The following is a 24,483-nucleotide window of genomic DNA, read 5'->3' on the forward strand; positions in this document are numbered from 1 at the left end:
AGTAGTCACAAGACAATTTTGTTTATCCCATTCTAACTAACACCTCACACTCAGAAGTGGGTCCCTTGGGAGCAAGGTAAGTCACTGTATTGACAATTTGGATTAATTGTGGAAGGAGAGGACTTCTCAGTACTGACATCAGTCGATCTAGACATCAATAAAGATCATTCTTTAATCAGCTGCTTGTCGTCATGTGCCTTGTCCTGCACAATGAATATTGTCAGTATTGAAAAGAAGAAACTCTGCGCATCTCTTCTCCCAAGCTCAGTTTCTCCCATGTGATCTTTCCTGGTCTCATTTTCCTTCTCTGTTAGGAGATCGACAATAAGGTTAAAAGGAAATTCTATTTACAAATAGGTTCAATGTTTTCCAGCATGAGAAAAAGTCTAGGTTGGGTGACAGGAAACAGTGACTGCTGTTTTGTTACTGGCTTCCACAGTGTATATTATTCAAAGAGAAAATGCCATCAAGAGAATTTGGAATGTTGAGTTAGGTATGTAGGGTTCTTACTTAAAGAGCTGCCTCTACTAATGTGTGCCAAGAAATTCTAAAGGGCTAAGCCCTCAATTTACCAAACTTATTCCAGTGCTATGCTGGCAAGTTCTCCTTCCAGAGAGAGCATGCACATCTCTTCCTAACTCAGAGTTCAGTGATCACTTCATGGTCATTTGAAATTGGCCATAATAGAAATATTCACATAAGGTGAATGGGCAAAAGCCACTGTTTTTTATTATTTATTATTTGTTTTCTGGACAGTTTGTTCTTAATCACTTTATTGTAATCATCATCAACTTAGAAATCCCTTACTGAAACTTCTTACAGCACCAGTATTGTGCTGCTGTTGAAACAAATGACCACAAACTTTATGACTTAAAGTAATACAAAAATGCTACCATTCCACAGGTAAATGTCTGACATTCACTTCACAGGCTAAACCTTCGGGTATCAATATTCTTTTCTGACACTCTGAGGTAGAGCTCATTTCAGCTTCCGGTGTCCTGCACATCCCTTGGTTCATGGTCCCTTCCTCTGTCTTCAAAGTCAACAGCAGGAGGTCACATCTCTTCTATCTCCCGTATCTACTCATACTTTCTGATTATATCAAGTCTACCCAGGTAATCTAAAATAATCTCTTTATTTTCAAGTGAGCCCATTAAGGCCAGATGAAGTCACTGCTGCCATTTGCAATGTGAATTTCTGCAGTCACAGGACACAGGGATCAAGATGCAAAAACCTTACAGGGGCCATTATTCTACCTACTCCTCCAACTTGTGTTACAAAGAGTAATTTTCGGGAGAATCACAAACATTCTTTCACAGAAGGTAACAGGCTACGTGCTTCCTAATTTACCTTTTGTGAGTTATTTATCTTGTCTTTGTCAACACTACTAAGGTGTTGTTGTTGTTGTTGTTTGATCAATTAAGTCAATAGGCAAAACTAAGTTTGGGAAGACAGCTCAGTTGCTATGGAATAATGCTTTTGTACACTGGTTTAATAAAACACTGATTGGCTAGTAGCTAGGCAAGAAATATAGGTGGGATAACCAGACCAGGAGAATTCTGGGAAGAGAAAGGCTGAGTCAGGAGATGCTAACCCACCGTCCAAGCAGCAGCATGTAATGGCATACAGGTAAAGCCACGAAACACGTGGCGACATATAGATTAACAGAAATAGGCTGAGTCTAAGTGTAAGAGCTAGTCAGTGGTAGGCCTGAGCTAATGGCCGAGCAGTTTTAATTAATATAAGCCTCTGTATGTTTACTTGGGTCTGAGTGTCTGTGGACTGGGTGGGACACAGGAAGACTTCAGCTACACTCAACTGGTAAAGTCCTTGCTACATATACACGAGGCCCTGTGTTAGATCCCTACAGCCAACATAAAGATGCTGAGTGTGGTGATGCTCCCAGAATCCCAGCATTTGTGAGGCAGAGGCAGATAGGCAGATCTCTGGGTCTCACTTTTCAGCCAACCTCGTCTCACTGGTGAGGTCCAGACCAAGGAGAGACCGTGTCTCAAAAAGTAAGACAGAGAGAGGCTAAGAAAGACATGAGATGTCGGCTTCAGGCCCCATAGGTGTGCAAGCAGGGGAAATGGAGAAACAGTATCTTAAAAGGAGATGAGACTCCCTACATTATTATCATCATTAGTAGTAACTGGCATACTAGAGTCTTTTAGGTTGGAAAAATTCCCAGAATTTGTGTTTCCCTCATTTCCTACCTATTATAGTACTTCGGCCCCGTTGCCTGAGGGAGGGTGTGTGGGAATAACCACTGAGGGCGCAGGCTCTGACTTTAGTCATTATATACTCTCACTGGAGCCACCGTCTGTATTAGGACTTTCCAGATTCTTTTGAATCAGTAAAATTCCCCAGGGAAAATGCAAATCCAACTATATTTAGGCAAAAATCTCTAATTTTAATTTTATTTTATGTGTATGAATGTTTTGCCTACATTTATGTTTTTATATCAAGTGCATCTATGTCTCAAATAAATGATTCTGTTACTAACTAAAATGTAATGTTTACTATTTTCTGCTAATATATTTGGCTTTTTGTCTTCTGCTGTTTATATGTAGTGTTACATAATTTAGAATTAAAAGTGAGCTTACTAATTCACAAGTTGTTGGCTCTTGTGTCTGCTTGCCTATTCCCTCCCTTCTAGGAGTATTGTTGCAGAAATGTTTCCTGCTCCATTCACAAGCCTTGACAAAGATGAGGTGAACACCTAGTAGACTATAAACTGTAAGAAACAGATTACATAATGAATTATAGATTTCATCCCCCCGAAATCTAAGATTTCAAGCCATTTTATTCTGTCCCCAGACATTTTAGAAAGAAGAAAGTGAAACTCTGACGTGCTGGTTATCAGCCTTTGACAAGCCAAACACCACCCTACTTAGCTTATATAACCCACCACACCTCAGCCCCAGTTCTGGAGATCCTTTAAATCTGTGTCATGTTATACTGGCATCCACAAAACCAGCCAGGCAAGCTAGTGACCTGGGCAAGGCTAAGATTTCCAGAACAGGATCACGTTGTGTTCTGTTTTGACTCCTCTGTAAGGACTGCGAGTGTCAGATTTAGAGTCTTTGCTGTTGGGTTTTTCTGATAACCCTGGGGGTTCATCCCAAGTGAACCTGTCCCTTCTTGGCTTTGCCCCAAGAAGACAACAGGGCATTGGTTACAGCAGAATCATGGCGAGAAAGAGTCTTGGCCAGCTTTGGCCAGACACTGGAGCTTCTTTGCACTGGTTCTGCCTTTTTGTGCCTCTGAGAATATGGAAACTTTTGGATTAGAAATGTATGACATGCATGTGCACAAGAAGGAGCAAGCTTTGAAGTCTAGAACTGTTTCCGCAGGAAATGAAAAAAGGTTTAAAAAAATGTGTTGAGTGGGAAGAGAGAGAAAAGAATGATGAAATTAGATATGTTTTCTTTCTCACTTTAAAGAATATTTTTAAAGTGGTGTGTGTGTGTGTGTGTGTGTATGTGTGTGTGTGTACACATGTGTGTACATATATGTGCATCTGTGTCTTGTGTTTGGTTTGAGCCCAGGGCTTACTTAACAAGGGTTGATATAGGCCACAATAATAGAGCTTAACTAGCATAATGTAACTGCCTGATAAAATCAGTTGTGTTGGTTTCCAAAATGAATAGTGTTATTTATGGAAAAAAGTTCTAAATTATAAAATAGATCTGAGAATAACTCCATGGAGGTCCTGGGAACGTCAGAAAAAGGCACGAGCTAGGCATGAGAGACCGAGACCTAGCACTTGGCTCACTTTAGGTCAACTTGTTCTGCATGGCAGAAAGCACTAAGGTGGGTGAACAAGGCAGCTTGCTTTGATGAAATTTCTGATCCCACAACTATCAGTTGGAGGAGAAACACAATACAAAAGAACACAGTCGGTAGTAAGTAGTTCTAGACCGGTAGAGTTAGACTCAACAGGTGAATTTAATCAGAAAAGCATGCCTTTGAAAGTGGGCCTCAAGGTGTTTTTAACCCCTCTGAAGCCTAGAGAGACTCTGGACTTCTCTTCTGCCATATCGCCATGGAGCCGCTCCATTTAGAGACTGTAAGTCACTGAAAATTTCTCACTTAATGCTTCCTGGTTCTAGCCATTCCTACATCCTCGGCAGCTTCAAGAATGAGTATACCTGATTATGTGCTACTTGCCATGCATGGTTTTACCTGTTTCCACCAAGACTGTACATTTTTGACAGGGTATTTTTTTGTCTTTTTTATTTGTTTTTGTTTGTGTGTGTGTGTGTGTGTGTGTGTGTGTGTGTGTGTGTGTGTGTGTGTGTTTGTCTGCATGTATGTATGTGTAGTATGTGTGTGCCTGGTGCCCACAGGGGACAGAAGAGGATATCAGATCCTCTGGAACTCGGGTTACAGATGGTTGTGAGCCACCATATGGGTACTGGGAACCACACCCCGAACCTCTGCAAGATTAGCAGGTGCCCTTAACCACTGAGCCACCTCTCCAGCCCCTGTCTGAATTCCTGATCTTCTTTGTACAAACCAATTCCAATGTTTCTCGATACCTTTCTCTTTCTGCTCCTGTGGAAGACTCAGAAGACAGCCAATTGCAACTATGTCATTTCATTATCTATCAAACTTTTCCATTTTTATTATTCCATACTCTTAAATCTCTGCTTCCTATTTTGTTCTGTAGTGGACAAAATCAAATCGCTATAAGATGAGAATCTAAAGAAATTTATCTGGAAACCCTCATCCACCACCGTGTCACCCTAGACCTGCTAGATGGAGGACTGCAGACTTCCACAGATTTCTTCTCATTTTAAGCACACTGTCACTGTGACTGAGTATTTTTCTCCTCTAAAAAACATAGCCTGTAGAAATTTGGCCGAAGGTCCTGGTCTTGTAAATTCAAACTGGCAGGGCACCTTGGTGCTCTCAGCAGTCCTCTCTGGTAAATAGTTACTAGTTTTCTGTGAATACTTGAGTGTCATGTGTGTTGGCCATGTTAGAATCCCTCACTCTATAAATGAAGCATGCTTTCCTGGATGAATCATTGATGACATGTTATTGGCCATATCTGCCAGTGAACTATGATAGCACACACTTTCTGACTAGTATTAGCTGAGAGCATGAGACCACAATATAAGAACAATGTTAAACAGCAAGGTGAATCTTAAAATGAGTCCTTTAATCTGTAGTTAGTGCCTCACTATTAAATACTTTCTTATCAATTTCCTCTCTACTTCTATGTTCAATGCAAAGATTGTCTGATATTGACCTGTGTGGTTAATTAAAATGCATTTACTTCACTTTTAAGTTTGTACAATTCTGGCTATGGTTCTGAAAATTATTAAGAGCTATATTCAGAATTATGCTCTTGAAATTCTAATTTCCTAAAATGGTGCCTTCATAATCATTTTCCTATCATCACTTGAATGAACACTGATCCAAGAAGCTATTCAGCAGCTCCCACGGGCTGCACCTGGCAAGGGGAACGAAACGTGAATGCATTCATATGCTCAGAATTATTTTATTAGGCTATTTGCCCAGGTTTTAGAAATACTGTGCCCCACATATTTAAATTATCCCCTTTCTCTAGAGAGGATAAAACCTTGATTGAAATAGCTGCCTCCCTTCTTTTTTTCAATCAGCTACAAAAGAGAAAGAAATGAATTAAGCACTTGGATTAAATTAATGCTGAATGTAGCGGCTCATAAACACTTCTCAAATTTAGAAGTGCTAGTCAGGGAAAGAGGGGAAAAGCCACAAAGAGAATCAGCTGAAGATACATAATAGGATAACTGGACCGTGAGTTAATTGCGTAAGGGTCACCTAGGAACCTTGATTAAAAACATTAACATCTTGATGTAACAAATCTACAGGACTTCTTCATGTCTCTTCCCTCAAACTCCCACAGGCTTCTGGGGGCCTTCTGGTTGCCTTGGTCACGGAAGGTTTGCTCCCTTTAATCAAATCCCCCTCCCCCGACTCTAACCTCCCGCTTTGAGAAAGGAGCCTTTGCTCAGCAGACCAGTTCCAACTTCTATCGATCTTTTCTCTTGCCTCCAGCAGCCGAGGCCATGGTTGGATGGCAGCTGATTCCAATGTCACACTGGGACTTCCAGGAGAGCTACCTGCAATGGTGGAGGAACAGACAAAGCCCCCTGACTGAGCAAGCTGCCGAGGAACCTGGTTAGGAAAGAGTGGCTACAGATTACAAATATCTGATTAGTGCTGGTCTCCTTTTCTCAAGTGTTGAGTTCTTAGTTCTCACGTCAGAGTAAGAGAAAGGGAGTCCAGCATGACTGGCAGGGGAGGGCTTGGCTTTCCTCAGCTTCCCTTTGGGGCCAGCCTCTCTTGAGAATGTCAGTTCTCTTTCCATGACACTCTCTGTACATTATGGTTATGTATTTTGTCTGTCCTTGCTAAACTGAACAATTCTTAACAACTTAGACTAAGTCTATGTCTCTTCCTCCCCAAAGAGAGCAGGACTTCCTGTGGTCCCCCTGTACCCCTACTGCTCTGTGCTGCTTCCCTGATTTTAACTCCACACCAAATCCCTCCCTGCTCCACCCAAGGAGGATATTTACTCTGGGAGCTTTAGGTTCTTGGCTCAGAAATTCTATGAGAAGGGTAACAAATACTTCAAACACTCAGACCTTTTGTTTGTGTTCTTCCTGATTTTCCACCTCCTGATTTTCCAGCTCGCTCTCGCTCTCTCTCTCTCTCTCTCTCTCTCTCTCTCTCTCTCTCTCTCTCTCTCTCTCTCTCTCTCTCTCTCTCTCTCTCTCTCACACACACACACACACACACACACACACACACACACACACACACACACAGCTGTGGGATGGTCTGAATGTCAAGTGTGTTGCTGATTGGTCAATAAATAAATCACTGATTGGCCATTGGCCAGGCAGGAAGTATAGGCGGGACAAGGAGGAGAATAAAGCTGGGAAGTGGAAGGCTGAGTCAGAGCGACACTGCCAGCCGCCATGATGAGAAACAGCATGTGAAGATGCTGGTAAGCCACAAGCCATGTGGCAAGGTATAGATTTATAGAAATGGATTAATTTTAAGCTGTAAGAACAGTAAGCAAGAAGCCTGCCACGGCCATACAGTTTGTAAGCAATATAAGTCTCTGTGTTTACTTGGTCGGGTCTGAGCGGCTGTGGGACTTGTGGGTGACAGAGATTTGTCCTGACTGTGGGCCAGGCAGGAAAACTCTAACTACACACACCATTTTCTCTCTCCTTTCCTGTCCTGTGTCCTTCCCTGGCTATTAGTACACACCCTTAGAAACACATTAAAATACTACTGAAAATAAATTATTGCTTTAAAGTTTAACCCTAAAATTGTAGTTAGCAAGACGTTAACTAAACAAAGCCATCACTTTTCAGGGGCTTGCTTGTTTTCTTTCTCATTAAACTTTGGGTATCATTCTGAATTGTCACCTTCTGAAATGTAAATCTAAATAATCAGCAACGATTCTCCTTCACACTCACAGCAAAGTTCTGACATCACACCCCAAAGTCCCCTGCTGCCTGCACCATATACATTCCCTACCATGAGGGTCTACTTAGGTACTACACACTCTGTCACATACCTGTTAACTTAAATGCCCTTTCCTGGGCCTCATGAGGGGCCTTTTTCTCCAAGAAAACTTCCAACCCCCTTGAGATGAGCAATAGTTCAAGAACCTTTCCATGCACCAGTTGACAAGCACATTTTGCAAATCTCACAGAGCACTCACTGGCTTCCCTTTTATTTTCTTGTGAGTATGTTTAGGCAGCGTGTGCACAATAACTGAGCTATTAAAACTCAGTCTTTCCTTGTCCCTTCTGCCATGGATCAAGACAAGCTGATAAGAATGCCTAGATGTTTCTTCTTTTGACCAAATTCAGTGTACTCCAGAGTCCACTTACAGGAACGTTACTCTGTAACCACAGTGCAAACTCCAGGTGCTCTCCATGCCTGATTAACATATTTCAAACCTTCCTGAGAAGCCTGTTCCTTTTACCTCCAAGGTCTAGATTATGGAAGTAATGAGTCTCTTCACAACTTGTCAGTGTAGGTGTGAGGTCAGAAGTCTCAACATTCAAACCAAGCTTTGCGGCCAAGGGTCCATTTCCTATCAAAGGTCACTATAGCAATAATTATGGCATTGATTCTCTTCCTTATGTCTCTCCTAAATTATGAGGGTCTGGCACTATAGTAAGTGTTTAGAAAAAGGCTTGCTTGTTGGATGTAATACATATCTTAAACTGAGTTCCTGCTTTCATTAAGTAAAATGTAAATAAGCTTTCATGGTTTGAAGAAAATTTGGGTTTTATCAAATGCAACTCAAATAAATGAGGCATGTATATTACTATCAGTGCCTACTAGGGTAGGCAAATATACAGAGGTTCTTGCCTTTCTTAAGTTTTTTCTTTTTAATTAGTGTGTGTGTGTGTGTGTGTGTGTGTGTGTGTGTGTGTGTGCGTGCGCATGCACACACACATGTTGTCTGCTCACATGTGTGTGAGTACATAGTTGTACACACATGGTGAGGCCCCAAGAACACATCAAATGCCCTATCCTATCATTCTCCATCTTATTCTCTGGAGACAGGATATGTCACTAAACTGTGAACTAGGCTGGTAGCCAGCAAGACCCTGAAAAGCCATGTCTACACTCTTCCTCACACCTCTGTGCTTAGGTTACAGGCACATGCACCTAGGCCTGGCTTTATATTGGGGTATTGTGATTTGAACACAGGTCCTCATTTGTTTGTATAGCAAACATTCTTATTCACTGAGCCATCTCCAAGCCTCTATTATTATTTTTTAAAAGTAAGAAGACAGAGAGAGAGAGAGAGAGAGAGAGAGAGAGAGAGAGAGAGAGAGAGAGAGAGTTGTCCTTGGTGGAATTGGCTGAAGGATGATGGGATCATGACCCTGGGAAACATTTTAAAAGCCTCACTTGAAAATGTCTATTCCAGTCCTCGAAGCTCAACTGCAGTATGCAAGGATCACCACTGATCTGGATCATTTAAAGAACCTGGAAGTAATCATGGACATGGAGCCAGTTTGCAAATCACAAATACGTTATTACACATTTCAAAATTATTTTAAGAACGCTTTCAGATGACATGCTTACATTTCAAAGCAGCCAGTATCAAAATTAACTCTCTACCAGTGGTTGACTTTAATAGCTATCCATAGCATACTTGGATTATCATCTGTATCAATTACAAGGATAAAAGGCAAAAAGTCTGGTGAGCTGGCTGTCCCTCTTGGTGAAATGAGACCATCACCTCCAACTCATTACTGTGTTGTAGAGACAGCCCCCCACCTTTGCTACCAAGCCTCCCATAAGCCTATGGGCTCTAGACTGTCAGAAGAAAGTATTATATTGTCATGTAACTTCTTACATTCATTAGCATTTTCTTCCACTTTCCCATACTGTTAAAGCCAAGTCTTCCTCCTGCTACCTCCCTTCTACCAACTTCAGGGCCTACTGATCAGCTGAATTAGTGTCTCCCCAGGCTCTGACTACTTTGACTTTTCTCTATCTATGCATACATGTGTAAGTTTAAAAGCATGTAGGATCATACCACAAAACTATATTGATAAAAAGACATGGAAATTAACGTCATATATCAAAACAATTTTCTGAACCTAAAAGCTCTTGGGACTTTTGCTTTGTTTTGCTTTTATACAAGCAAATGGAATGGTTTTCTTGGATTTTAGTGTCTAATGACTAAGTTACCCCTGTTGAGCACACTGAAGGCTCGTACTGCACTGCTGTTGAAAATACTGAAGACTCCCACTGCATTGTGTGGTGATACTTTGTTTATACTCTAACACAAAAAGCTTACCTAGAGATCAGAGAGTGAAGCTAGTCACTGAGGCCAGGCAGTGGTGGCATACACCTTTAATCGCAGTGCTTGGGAGGAGGAAATAGGAAGTGATATGGCTGAGCATAAAGAGGAAGTGATAAGGCAGGGTGGAAACAAGAGCTTGGCCCTTTCAGTCTGAGGATTCCTAGAGGTAAGAAGTCTTTCTAGTGCCTGGCTGCTCTGCTTCTCTGATCTTTCAGCTTTTACCCTGGTATCTGACTCCGGGTTTTTATTAAGACCAATTAAAATTTGCACTACATCTGGCACTCAACCTTTGGGGCACGAATTTACAAAAAAGCCACTTGTCTGTGGCTTTGCAGCCACCTGCACCGGCCAGAGCTGCATGCAGCTGGGCTCACTTGGTTTTCCTTTCTTTGGGGATTTTTCTGTTGCGGCCTTTCTGCGGCAAAGTCCGTAGGCGTTTGGACTCCAAACGCACAGGACTTAGCCACTTTTGAACATTCCCCCAGGCAGACGGCTGGCTCCTTGGCTTCTCTTCTCCCAGTGGGTTATGGGCTCTCCCTGAACCTCCTCCTTGGGCTGTTACCAAACTAAGTAGCTGCCTTGAAAACCTGCTCAGGCTTCTCCTGTTCTACACAGAAGCAGTCAGCTTCACATCTTCATCATCATCATCATCGACAGATTTGGTGAGACAATTGGGAGTTCTTAAAGGAAGGAATTAGTTAAAAGAGAGAGCTTTTTTCCCCACATTAAAAAATGGGAAACACTATTATGATGGATAGAGTTAGGTCTCTGTATGATTACACAATGCACAGTTTGAAAATGGAAAAATTAGATGAGAGGATGATTAATTTAGTTGGAATTTATGTAATGTTAATTATAAACATTATCTATTTGATCATTTTTGTTTTATCATTAAAATAGTTGGTTAACATGAATGCCAAGATAAAAGTTTTAGAAAAACTTCTTTAAACACATCATAGAGATATTCAGACCCAGGCAAAGGAATTTAAAGAAGAACCAATCTCAGCATTGCATTATAAGGTTAGAGAGGATCAGCCTTAAGTTTTCAAACAGCCAGCCTTAATTTATCCAGTCACCTTACCTTACAGTAACTAAATGATAGATATCCCCAAGGCTGTGTAAGAGCTAAATGGACACCTGTGCAAATATTAGATCTGAAAAGATTCAAGGAAGTGATAGTCTCATATGGCATTTATTCACCTACTGTGAAGCAAGTGTTAAACTTGTGGTCAGCTTGTAACAGAATTATCCCTCACTACTGGAGAGACTTGGTTACAGCAGTCTTGGAGCCTGGTTCTCAGTTACAGTGAGGTGGAAAAATGAGGCTAAGACCATTGAACAATGAAGTAGGGCTAGAGGTATGGAAATCTCCCAAGACCAACTTCTTGGAGAGGGAGATTATGCTAATATACAAAGGCAATCTCTATATGATGACCACACTGTGGCTTTATGCCATGCAGCAGCCTTGAATGCTTGGGACAGAATTGAAAATGTAGGAAAGAAAACTGAGTCATTTGCTAAAGTTTTGCAGGGCCTCAAAAATACCTTCACTGATTTCTTACAAAGATTGACTTCAAGAGTAAATAGAATGATACCAAATTCAGAAGCTAGACAAGTAATAACTGAATCTCTGACCTTTGAAAATGTTAATGCACAGTGCAAAAGGATAATTAGGCCGTTAAAGGCAAGATCAGCACCCTTAGAGGAATGGATCCAAGATACAGTCAATACTGAATCTCATAACCATGATGATACTTGGATAGGACAGATGATTTCCAGAGGTTTGAAGAAAAATCTAAATGTCAAGTGTTTCAATTACAGTAAACAAGGTCACCTAAAAAGAAATTGTAAACAAGGTGTTCCTAGAAACAATATTTTTTTCTAAAAATAATCTAAACAGAATTCCCCTCCCTTCTGGATTATGCAGAAGGTGCGGCAAAGGCAGGCATTGGACAAATGAATGTGGATCAGCAAGGGACAGACAAGGTAACCCTTTGCCATTAGGAAATGCCTTGGGGGACCTCTCACGGCCCCCATGTCAAATTCGGTTCAGTTGTTTCCTATCGCCGTGGAGGAAACTCCTTTCCAGTGCAATTAAAAAACCTAATGCCTATTGTAAGAAAGCATACTGCTCTAGATGATAGAAAAGCTTTAGAAAATAAAACAAAAATTCCAGGAGAAATCATAAATCAAAATTAATAAAGGTTCGAATTGAAGAGAGGCCCCTTAATTAGAAGAGTTGATAGTTCATCAAACAGTGTGGCCATTCAATCTAAACTAACTTACATGACTCACAAATGCTTTTCATTTGATCATATATAACTTGCCAAAATGGAACCTCCCCAAAATTAGGGTTGTCTTTTCAGGAAATGAAGGCATCCAGCTAAGGAATCTGAAGACCACTGGACAAATGAGGCAAGTGAAGAAAAAGGACAAATCATTCAGAAAACATGTCCCAAGAAAAAGAGTAAATTGGCCTCCAACAGGATAAAATTTCATAAATCTTCCTAAATGTTTGTTTCTACTGTTTCTACAGACACATAATGCAAATGGTCTTCTGAAGGCCCAGTCCAACTGAAAATTAAAGCTGGCTTTGAAGTTGGAGTGTGACCCTCTCCTTCTTCAAACCCAAGCATACTTGTTAAAGTAAAATCCAAAATCTTTCTCTCATGTCAGAAGAGCCACATGATATGAGACAGAAGAAAAACTGAAAGTAGGGACTATTCTATTACCACTAATTTCATAATCCTTTGGTTTTATTTTGACTCTTTAAAACTTTTTCATAAGGTATGAATATTATCTCAAAATTTATAAGATTAATACATATTTTAAACTTTTTGTCATGATTTTAATGGTCATATAGAGTATTATCTAATTCTAGAAAAAGGCTTCATCTAGGTTCCTGTACATGATTTCAGGTTTGAGTCTCTACCAGGTAACTAGGAATTAAATTTTTGTACTCTGGATGTACATAACAAATATTGATTCTTTAACCTCTTTGAGATCTGCTGCATATGACATTTAAAGTGATTAAGTTTTCTGCAATGAACCATGACCACGCCTAACAGTGACCTTTGAAGTCTCGAAAGGGATGGTGGGGCCCCACAACAACGATTCCACCAGAACCGTGGTAACACCACTAAGCTGACAAACACCATCTGAAGATCGGCTCTGGGCTACAAACTGCTCAGGACAGTCTTCAGGTGGCTAGCTGAGATGATCGAGCCGCACACACTACTCAAACAAGGACTTCAGAAAAGCCCTGCACTTTCCCATTGTGCAGAGACTGGACAACAAATGATAGAGCTACCTCTGCCAGAACTTGACAATTAACCCAAATTTTTCTTTTCAGAATCCCCTAAGATGCCATCACCCCCTAGACACCAGGCATGATGCCCACATTCCCAAGAGGTGAAGTGGGGGGGGGGGGTTGCTCATTCATTGGGTTATGGATGTTTGTCATTGTTTAGGGGGTTTAGTTACAAATTGTTATTGGTAATGGTTAGGAAAAAAGCTGAACAAAGGAGTTTAGATTCAGGGTTCTTGTTTTGAAAAGAAAAAAAGGGGGATATAGAAATGATAGGATAAAGGGTAGATTATTGAATCTACTCTGAAAAGAAAAAAAGGGTTATAGAGATAGGATAAAAGTGTAAATTATTAAATCTACTTTTAAAAAGCAACTACTTGTTTTAAATATTTTACATTGATATGGATCTTTATATATTGATACAAAGTTGAGATTATTTTTTAGAACATACTATACATACATTTCTAAACTTGTTCAAGGTATTATACCTATAAATCTCATTTAATAATGTAATACAAATTGCTAGTCCTTGAAAGTTATTATTACAAACTATTTAGGATAATAAAGAAATGCAGGCCGGGCGGTGGTGGCGCACGCCTTTAATCCCAGCACTCGGGAGGCAGAGCCAGGCGGATCTCTGTGAGTTCGAGGCCAGCCTGGGCTACCAAGTGAGTTCCAGGAAAGGCGCAAGGCTACACAGAGAAACCCTGTCTCGAAAAACCAAAAAAAAAAAAAAAGAAATGCAGGTTAATAGTTAGTCACTTATTACAATTAAACTTGTAGTCATGTTAGATATGTTTTCAAGTTCAAACAGAGATATATATTAGATAGACAAGTGGTCTTCAAACACATCAGAGATCTACAGAATATGACATTTAAGGTGTTTTAATAGCAGGTTCTTTTTATTTTTTATGACAATGAGACATGTCTGCTCCTGGCAGCACTAATCTACTTCAAAGATGATGGGCATTGAAGAAACTCCACATGGAGTTTACTTTCTTTGTGGCAAAAGTTAGCCACTGGGCAAGAAAGTGCCCTTGCCCCAGCTGAGGGTGTCCTTTGACAGTATTCTGCCCAAATGGGACAATCAGGACACAAAAGAAAGGAATGCCAAACTTTGCCAAGACAAGATAGGACAGTCATTCAGAATGTCTTGCTTCACAGATAAGTCTGTCAGATATGCTAGGCCTGTAGGCTGAAGATGGATGTCCCAACATTACAGAGGAAGCTTGGGTGACTGTGCAGGCAGCTAGCTAGCTGTTTCTGTCATTTCTCACACTCTTTGGAAGTTGCTTGCTTGCACTTCCTGCTTACTTAGGTAACATTATTTCCTTCTCTAGTCTCTGATGGAGTTGAAGCCTTTATAGTTATAGCTATAGTTTTCCCTGTTATCAGGTTCAGAAAAGAAATTCACTAAATAGGTGTAAAGTGTATAAGGTTGTAAGACATTAAAAGATAGTTTGGGTAATGCAAGTTAGAATAGAAAGTGAATTGGGTACAACCTTTTGGACTCACCGAGATAGGATAGATATGGAGTATTTTCTCTGAATGTGTTAATTGTTAATGGACTAGACATTGTTGATATATTTCTTGCCTGTATATATTGTATATAGTTATTTTACTTATTTTATATAGTTTTTATTATATTAGTTATAAGGTTCTTTTTTTATTTTAGACAAAAAGTGAGAAATGTGGTGATATTTAGTTTGTGCTCTAATAAAGTTTGCCTGGAGATCAGAGTGTGAAGCTTGCCACTAGAGGCCAGGCAGTGGTGGCACACAACTTTAACCCTAGCACTTGGGATTTTATGCCTTTGATCCCAGTGCTTAGGAGGTACACATGTTTAACCCCAGCACTTGGGAGGAGGAAACAGGAAGTGATATGGCTGAGCAGAGAGAAGAAGTGATTAGGTGGGGTGGAGACAAGAGCTTGGTCCTTTCAGTCTGAGAATTCCTAGAGGTAAAGAAGTCTTTCTAGTGGCTGGCTGCTCTGCTTCTCTGATCTTTCAGCTTTTACCCTAATGTCTGACTCTGGATTTTTATTATTAAGACCAATTAGAATTCACACAACAGCATTGCTGTTGAGCACACTGAAGGCTCACACTACATTGCTGTTGAGTACACTGAAGGCTCCTACTGCACTGCTGTTGAGCACAGTGAAGGCTTACATTACATTGCTGTTGAGCACATTGAAGGCTCACACTACATTGCTGTTTAGTAGACTGAAGGCTCACACTGCATTGCTGTTGAGTACACTGAAGGCTCCCACTGCTGTTGAGCACACTGAAGGCTCCCACTGCTGTTGAGCACACTGAAGGCTCACACTACATTGCTGTTGAGCACACTGAAAGCTCACACTGCATTGCTGTTGAGCACACTGTAGGCTCATACTGTGTTGCTGTTTGATGATCTGATAATGGGTAGAACAGAGGCAAGAATGTGACCAGCCAGGTACAACTGAACTAAATTAGAATTTACACACGAATAACCTGTCTCATCCCTCCCACCTCCACCTACATCCCTGTTATTACTGGGGGTTATTAACCTCTTGCAGCCCCTCAAGAGACCCCTACTCTTAGGATGTAGCACACTTACTTTTTTCTTTGAAGTCTCTGTCTTACCTAGGAAACAGAAGTTACTACATTGTAAAAACCAGATGCTCTGACCTTGGGCCAGAATCCACAGAACCACTATTGCTATTCTGTCTCTTGGAGGTGTTTGTCAAACTTCTAAGCCACTTAGCTCACCTCTCTTGAATATGAGGTTGACTGATACACGGAATTATTCCTATGCAGTCATCATCTCACAGGAATGGTGTCAACTTTGGTTTGGAAGTTATGCAGCTCGAACACAATTTAATCAAAGGAATGATCTTCATTTGATTTACTGAGCTATAAAGAATAATGTTGATACCATGATCCGAATAAACTTATAACCATATTAAACAAATTGGCCCCAACCCTGTGACGGAAGCAGTATCAAGTGGAGTGCCCTTGGCATGTGCTGCCAGCAGAACAGCCTTAAGTCTAGAGCACAAGAACAGTGGAGTGATGTTTCCTGTACAGGATGCACACTGCTCTTTCCCACACTGACACCCAGCATGGTCACCCCAGTGCTTTTGTTGGGGTGGATAATATGGTAGGTGGAACTCCCCAATGGTCCACTTCCAGCAGGACCCTCCTGCCCAAATCTATAACAACATGTTCTTGGGATTGATTTTGAGTGATATGAGTAAAGAAATACAGCTTCCTTACAGGAATTACTTTTCCCAAAGTAATTGGGAAATGTATGTGTCCTTCTCATTCGTCAGAGAAGAAGGCAGGTTCCTGGTCAACATTTAAAAGTAATAATCTAGGAGTACAGGAACTTTGCATACAGAGTCCAAGAAAATATAGTAGACAGGTGTACTGGCTCTGGTTACACTAATAAGATCAGGCAAAAACTCCACACGACAAACACATGGATTCTTGCTCACATTTTCCATATCCTCTGAATGGAACTTACATTTTTGGTCATCATCAATAAAGCCTGATAATAGTGCTTGAGAGAGAGAGAGAGAGTCTTTGGAATGGGAAGAAGGGTACCTGATACAAGGCATGAGTAATGATGCAGCCAGCATCACTAACTCCATCACCAATGGTACATTGTTGGAATGCAAATGGATCTGTAGAGTTGTGGCATTGTGGATACTGGCACAGTTGCTGACTGACTGTGCAGATTATCAAGTTAATAGCTCAAAATATGAAGAATAGTACTTGCATCTCAGAAAGAAAGAGATAGTGCATGAATATTACAAAGGATCTTTACGGGTTGTGATTGAACAATGCATAGAAATTCTAAATCTTCATTGATGACACCCTTCTGACTCCAACAACATTGTAATAATTTTCTTAAATTAGTTTTTATGTAGACCCAGAACCTGGGTGGGGGTTGTTTTTCTGGGGTTTGTATATCAAGAAGTGATCTTGATTGAGGAAAGAGATTTAGGGAGGCATGACCTGGCTTGTCTGTGATATCTTCCAGTAAGGATAGTTATGACATGGCTTTTGTCTTGATTACATATAAATATAAACTTTAAGGAAGAGCAGCAGTGGTATCATGTAATTAACACATCAAAGCTGATGCCCTTCTTACCAGGCACACTAACATTCAGCTAGTGACAGTCTGTGTCAAGCCCTCAGGCCTCATCAGTGTATCATTTTCATGGGAATTGCCAGAACTACCCCTAAAATCACTGCAGCTGCTTTTAAGAGTGGTAATGCAATCCACATCCTACTGAAAAGGTCTAAAAATTACATTCTTCCAGTAAGAAGTAAGAAAATTCCTCCCAAGTGAAACTTGAAGAAATTTGGTCATTACCACAGTGCTACATTTTCAAAGAATTTTTGCAGGGTGAGTCTTTTCATTGTACTATTAGCAGAAGTAAGCAGACAATTAGGTGGGAAGTGGAGGTTTGGGGATGAATAAGCAATCACTGTCTTCCTCATAAATGACTCGATAAGTGTGTGAAGAGGTACAGCATTTCTGACACTTCCCATCCCACTATTTCACTTAGAGAGCACGACAGCAGGCCAGACACAACAGAAAGTTCAGCTGTTGGAAATGAAGTTCTCTCCTGATGAGAAGAGTCCAAAAAGAAAGAAACAAACAAACAAAGAGAGAAACAAAGAAAAAGAAAAGAAAAAAGAAGAAAGAAAACATGTTTATGAAATTACATTTGGTGATTTTACAGTAAAACAGACGGTACAGAAGGGAATGAGCTCTTGTAAACTAGAAACTTCCAGAAGTACTCCACAGATATCTTGAGAGTGGTGGTGGTCCATGAGAATGTTTCAGGAACATTTAGCTGGATGACAGAGTGTATGCTACCCCATATTTCTGACTCAAAACTCAATTTGTTGTGGAATACTTGTTTAACTATGTAAAGATGTGTTGCTGTTTTACCTTGCCTGCCTATGGCACGTGATTGGTCTAATAAGAAGTTGAACAGCCAATAGAGAGGAAGGAGGTATAGGAGGAACTTCTAGGCAGGAAGAGTCAGTAGGAGGAGGAATTTAGACTCAAGGAAGAAAGAGAAAAGAAAAGGAGACACCAGGGGCCAGCCTGCCAGACACAGAGGAAGCAGGAAAACAGGACATACAGAATGAAAGAAAGGTAAAAAGCCCTGGGGGTAAAATGTGTCTTTATTTGGGAGCTGTTTGGCAGCCCAAAGAAAATTCCAACTGTTGCTGGAGTTTTTATCAGTCCTGCTTGGCCCAGAGTGAGGACAAATCTCTCTCACCCGCCAGGCCCGCAGCTGTTTAAACCCAACCAAGTAAACATACAGAGACTTGTATTTTTTATCAACTGTATGGCTGTGGCAGGCTTTTTGTTAACTGTTCTTATATCTTAAATCAACCCATTTTTATTAATCTATAAGTTGCCACATGGCTCGTGGCTTACCGGTATCTTAACATCTTCTCATGGCGGTGACTGGCAGCGTCTCTCTCACTCAGCCTTTCTGTTCTCTGTGTGTTCAAGGATACAGCCAGCATGGAGATTCACATAGCTCTGCCTCCCAAGTGCTGGGATTAAAGGCATGCACCACCATTGCCCAGCTTCTGCTATGGCTTGCTATTAGCTCTGACCCCCAGGCAACTTTATTTATTAACATACAAATAAAATCACATTTCAGTACAAATAAAATATCACCATATCCAACTACACCAATTGATCATTTGCAATCAAATATAATAATTGTAGATCCTTAAGATGTAGATCCTTGCACTGGAGTGATGGCTCAGCAGTTAAGAGCACTGGCTGCTCTTCCAAAGGACCCAGGTTCAATTCCCAGCACCCACATGGCGGTTCACAACTGTCTGTAACTCCAATTCCAGGGGATCTGGCATCCTCATGTGGGCAAAACCCCAATGTACATAAAAAAGTAAAGAAATCTGAAAAAAAAAAAAAAGAAGAAGAAGTTACTCTTAAAGTAAACAGAAAGAGGTCATGAACAAGTAGGACTAGTGAAGTAAACACCATCAAAGAATATTATTTGAACTGATAATAGTATATCAGATTAAATGCTTATGCTTTAAGTCAGGGAAGGGGCTTAAGAAATTAAAAGTTGGGTTTGTTTCTATTATTGTGCTTTCGTAGAGAATCAGGTCTACATATGAGAAAGCAGTTATTAATGGGTTTCTACAAGAATGAAGCAGGTAAGCTCTAAATGCTAAGATGTGAGACAGTGATATCAGAATTGGGATCTGAAGCTGGTTGTACACTTACAAGAACATAAAAGTGGGAAAATAGTGAAATTTACAAACCAAATTATAATAAAAGCATGTAAATACAGAGAATAATTCTGAGATGCTAAAAACTGACTGTGTAGGGCAAAATAATGCCCCTCGTCCTAACTTGTCCATATCTTAATCACCTAACTTTGTAAAAATTACTTTGCACAGTCAAAGATATTTTGCTGGTATGATAAAGAATCTTGAGATAGCCGGCTAACAAGACGGTTCAGCAGATAAAGGTGCTTGCCACCAAGTCTGACAAACTGAGTTCAATCCCCTAGAGCCACATAGAACTTATGAGTAAGAGGCTCTGTGAGTTCAATGCCAAGCTGGTTACCTAGTGAGTTCTAGGCTAGCTAGAGCCACACAGTGAGATCTTGTATAAAAACAAACTAAAAGCAACTTGTTAAATTAATTTTTAATTGGTATATACATTAATGGGTGATACTATGGCACTTTCATACGTATATGCCATGTACTTTGTTTTTGTTCACCCTACTGCCTACCCTTGCCCTCTCCTGCTGTCTTACTGGACCCTTTCTTATCACCCCAAAGCCCTCCTTCCAGCTTTTATATCAAATATATCCCATTATCCTCTCAGGTTCCCCCTCACTACTCCTTTATAAATCTCCCTCCCTTCCTAGAGTTCCATTTCTAAACCCATGTTCTAGATAAATATGTTATAAGCACATTTAATCTTCATACATGTGACACTGCTGTTAGCACAGAAGTACAAGATAACCTTAGGGCATCTATACAGGCTGATAATGAGGTGTGGTAGGGGATTCACAATGAGACTGATACTATTCTTTGAGTGTGGTTTATCTCTCAGAATTTGTACAGGAAGTTTTTCCAAAGGTTGTAAATTAATGGTATCTGGAAGATGGAAACATTCCAACAGCAATGTTTAGAGATGCCACCTCAGGGCGGTGATTAGACTTACTTAAGGTCATGAGTGTGGACACAGACAAGATCAATCACTGAATCCTGGTGACTGTACAAGGATAGAAACCAGACTCATAAACAGAGACATATCTCTGCCTTTTGCTTTTTGATAGCTTTTACCAACTCAAGACTCTTCCAGCAAGAAGGCAATCACCAGAGTAAAGATGATGACAGTATCATGCCCTTGCCCATGAGCCAAGACCTTTATTCCTAAAAACATTACCCATAACATGAATTGTTAGAGGGTCTTATTAATAAAAAACAAACCTGAAGTCAGGTATTGGGGTGAATGCTGGAAGATTAGAGAAGCAGAACAAACCACAGCCACCTCACCTTGCCAATTCCTCAACTGATCCTGTTTCCTCAGACTGGAAGTCTCTGAGTCCTGCCAGATGTGCTGCTACATGTCTTTAACTCTAGAGGCACAAGTAGGCAGATCTCTGAGTTCAAAGCCAGCCTGGTCTACACAGTGAGTTCAAAGTCACTTAAGGGCTGCATAGTGAGATCCTATTTCAAATAAATAAAAACATTCTCCTGCCTCAGGAGCCAGACAGATGGCTCATCAGGTAACCAAGCTTCAGAACCTGAGTTTGAATCCTTAGCACTCAGGTAAAGCATGGTGGTCATTGGCATCTGTATCCCCAGAGATGTGAGAGCAGAACCAGAAGGATGGCTGGAATTTGCTCACTGACAGCATAACTCCAGGTGCAGTAAGAGAGGCATTCCCAAAGAAATAAGGCAGGAAGAGTTAAGACAGGACAGCCAATGTCCTCCCTAGCCTAAGGTGCTCCCTCCCACCCTCTTTCCCTCTCTCTCTCTCCTCTCTCATCCTGTCTCAGATATTTCCTTACAGCAACAAAAATGGCTCAATTCAATAGGATAATTATTGCTCCTTAAAAACACATTATAATGAAATCCCAAACCTTCTTGGATTTTCATGCAAATTCATCAGTCCCAGCAGTAAATTACCAGCTCAGAGAAACAGCAATAGTGAAAGCCCGTCTCTTTCCTCTACAAGCCCAATAACTGCTACGGAATAATCTTCTTGTACACTATAAGATTTGTCACTCGAATTGGTTTAGTGAAAAGCTGACAGACTAATAGTTGGGCAGGAAGTTAGTCAAGAAAGCTAAACTGAGAATGCTGGGAAGGAGAAGGGTGAGGTCAGGAGTCGCCAGCCAGACACAGAGGAAGCAAGATGAGAATCACATACTGAGAAAAATTCCCAAGCCACATGGCTAAACATAGATAAGAATTATGGGTTAATTTAAGTTTAAAAGTTAGTTAGTAATAAGCCTGAGCTACCGGCCAAGCATTTATGATTAATATAAGCCTCTGAGTGATGATTTGGAAGCCTGCTGTGGGATGGGGCAGGACAGAGAAAAGCCTATGATTACAAATAACAGACAGCAAAGGGAAGACTGAGAGGAGCGGTGAGCCATGCCTCATCTCCCACTGTTCCTCTCACTCTGTTTCTCTGTCATCAATTTCATTGAGAGAATGTTTCAGAATCCCTAGTTTTAAAACAAGAAAGCCTAGTAATGAACATGTCCTTGAATCCTGTTGGGTTAGTAAAGTTCCATCACACCCATCAGCCTCTCGTGCCATTTGCTACTTCCGAGTTCTGGCCATGTATAATAGAACATAAACATGGAAACAAAGAAAAGAAAACTCAATACATTTTCCTGAACCACAGAACTTCTAATTACTTTTAAGTGAGTGATACCTTTAAGCCATGATGAGGTAGCTACACAGAGCCCTTTGCAAAAGCCTGCAGTGATACAAGAATGGGAAAGGGTCTCTCCTAAGATTGTCATAGGTAGGGGATTGTAGACGAATCTTAAAAGGTCTTATTAATAAAAACAAAGCCGGAGTCAGGTATTGGGGTGAACGCTGAAAGATCAGAGAAACAGAACAAGCCACATCTGACCTCACCTTGCCAATTCTCAGCTGATCTTGTTTCCTCAGACTGAAAGCCTCTGAATCCTCATCCAAATGGATCTCAGCTGAATTGCTGCTAAAAGCTTTAAAAGGCTCTAGTTCCTGGTCCTCACGCCTGCTTCCTGCCATCACTTCCTGGGATTAAAAGCGTGTGTCACCATGCCTGGCTGTATCCAGTGTGGCTTTGAACTCACAGATATCCAGTCAGATCTCTGCCTCCTGAATGCTAGGACTAAAGGCATGTGCTACCACTGCCTAAACCTATGTTTAATATAGTGGCTGTTCTGTTTTATGACCCCCAGATAAGTTTATTGGGGTGTACAATATATCAACCACAGGGAATAAAACATACAGATGCCAATAAAAGAGTGAAGAAATGAGACAATAGTCAACCAAGACATTAAAATTGTTTAACCATAGGAAAAAGAGCATAACCTCAAGACCTAGGATGCAGAGGCAGGCAGATCTCTATGAGTTTGAGGCCAGCCTGGTCCACAGAGCTAGTTCTAGGACAGCCAAGGCTACACAGAGAAACCCTGCCTCAAATAAATAAATAAATAAATAAACAAAAAGAAGGAAAGAAAGGGAGAGAGAGAAAGAAAAAAAGAAAAGAAAAGAAGATCAGGACACTCAGGAATAGGAGTTAAAACTCATCAGAAAACATGCCCTGGATCCCTTTCCCCACTAATGATGCTAACACAGGTGATAACTTCATTAGACACTGCGACAAGTCTTTTATATGTATCAACTCATTCCAACAGCCAATCAGGTGGAAAGTGGCAGTTCTCTGTATTTTAGAATAAGAAAACAGAAGTAAGGATGCTTTAGGTAGTACAAGATTCCATAGCTTCTACCAGACACAGTATTTCAGTTCTCATGGATTGCCCAAGCTCCAACACTGAACAGCTTTTAACAAATGTCCTGTTTGGCCTTGGTGAATACTGACGACGACAAGATGAGGAGAGCAGTAAAGTGTTGCAGGTGATTCTGACGGCCAATGCTAAGATGCTGAGCTAACTCTGGGGGAGAATCTGAGAAGTGGGGAAAGAAACAGAGCCACTGAGAACGGGGGTGGGGTGGGGTGGGGTGGCTGGTTTAAAAAACCTCACAGACGGCATGGTATTGAATCAGTGTGGGTCGCCTGTATAGATACGTAAAGACAGCATGCATGTGAGGAAGAAAAATGCCCATGCAAAGGTGTCGGATGATGGTTGTCAAGAAATGGAAGAACAGAAACAAGATAGTAAGGATGACTTCACAAAAGTTTCTAGAAGTCCCTGAGCCCTTTCAGAACATAGGTATACGATCACGTAAACTGTGTTTGATTCTTACCGAAAAATAAGATGAAAGGGGTTAGAGATATTTATCATCCCAGCATCTGAGAGGCAGAATTTTAAAAAGTGAATTTAGAGTGAGTTAGGTAACTTTTAGAAGCTATCTTCGGATAATTCCAGGGCCAACAGAAGAAGTTCAGATCCTCTACTTGGCTTATTATTAGTCTTTCCATAAGCTTGTGCCACAATGCCAAGTAAACAATGTCGCTTTTCACATCACCAGCATCCAAACTGGAGTAAGAGGTAACAACACATTTCTACACCTTCTAGACAACTCAGGCCTGCATCTGTGTGAAGTCGCTAACTACGTGTTGTCAATGAAAACAACCCTTGCAGACCGCTGAAGAAATGCATTGGAAACAGGGGTTTGAAGGGAAGTTTAAAAACACAGGTGTTGCTTTGTTCAAAGCCTAACAAGCCCTCAGTGGGATGAAAGGGCGAGAGGTGGGACCGGGAAGGGTGACGTCATCCTCCTCCGCTGGAACCCTCTTCCGAAAGGAAAAGGAACAGCTTACTAAGCACTTCCTAGTAGGGCATTCAAAAAGCAGAAGGAGGTGCTGGATTTCAACCACGACACTGCTCACACCTCTGACAACGACCTGTGAAAAGACACTGGTAAGAGGCACAGAAGCCATGGTAGTTAAAATTAAAGTTTAGACTTTTTTTTTTTTTGAGGCGATATAAATCAAACCCCAAATCTTCCACGTGCTAAGCAAACTTTCTACCGCGAAGCTACGTCCCAGCCTTTAAGATTAGGCCTTGAAGCTGATAACAAATTATGAATCGATGTGGACTTTTTGTTTTTGTCTTTTTGGAGAGTTGAAGGGGCCAGTAA

This window comes from Peromyscus californicus, unplaced genomic scaffold (assembly GCF_007827085.1).
Source record: "Peromyscus californicus insignis strain IS unplaced genomic scaffold, ASM782708v3 Scaffold_12__1_contigs__length_115047231, whole genome shotgun sequence".
Classification (NCBI taxonomy): Eukaryota; Metazoa; Chordata; class Mammalia; order Rodentia; family Cricetidae; genus Peromyscus; species Peromyscus californicus.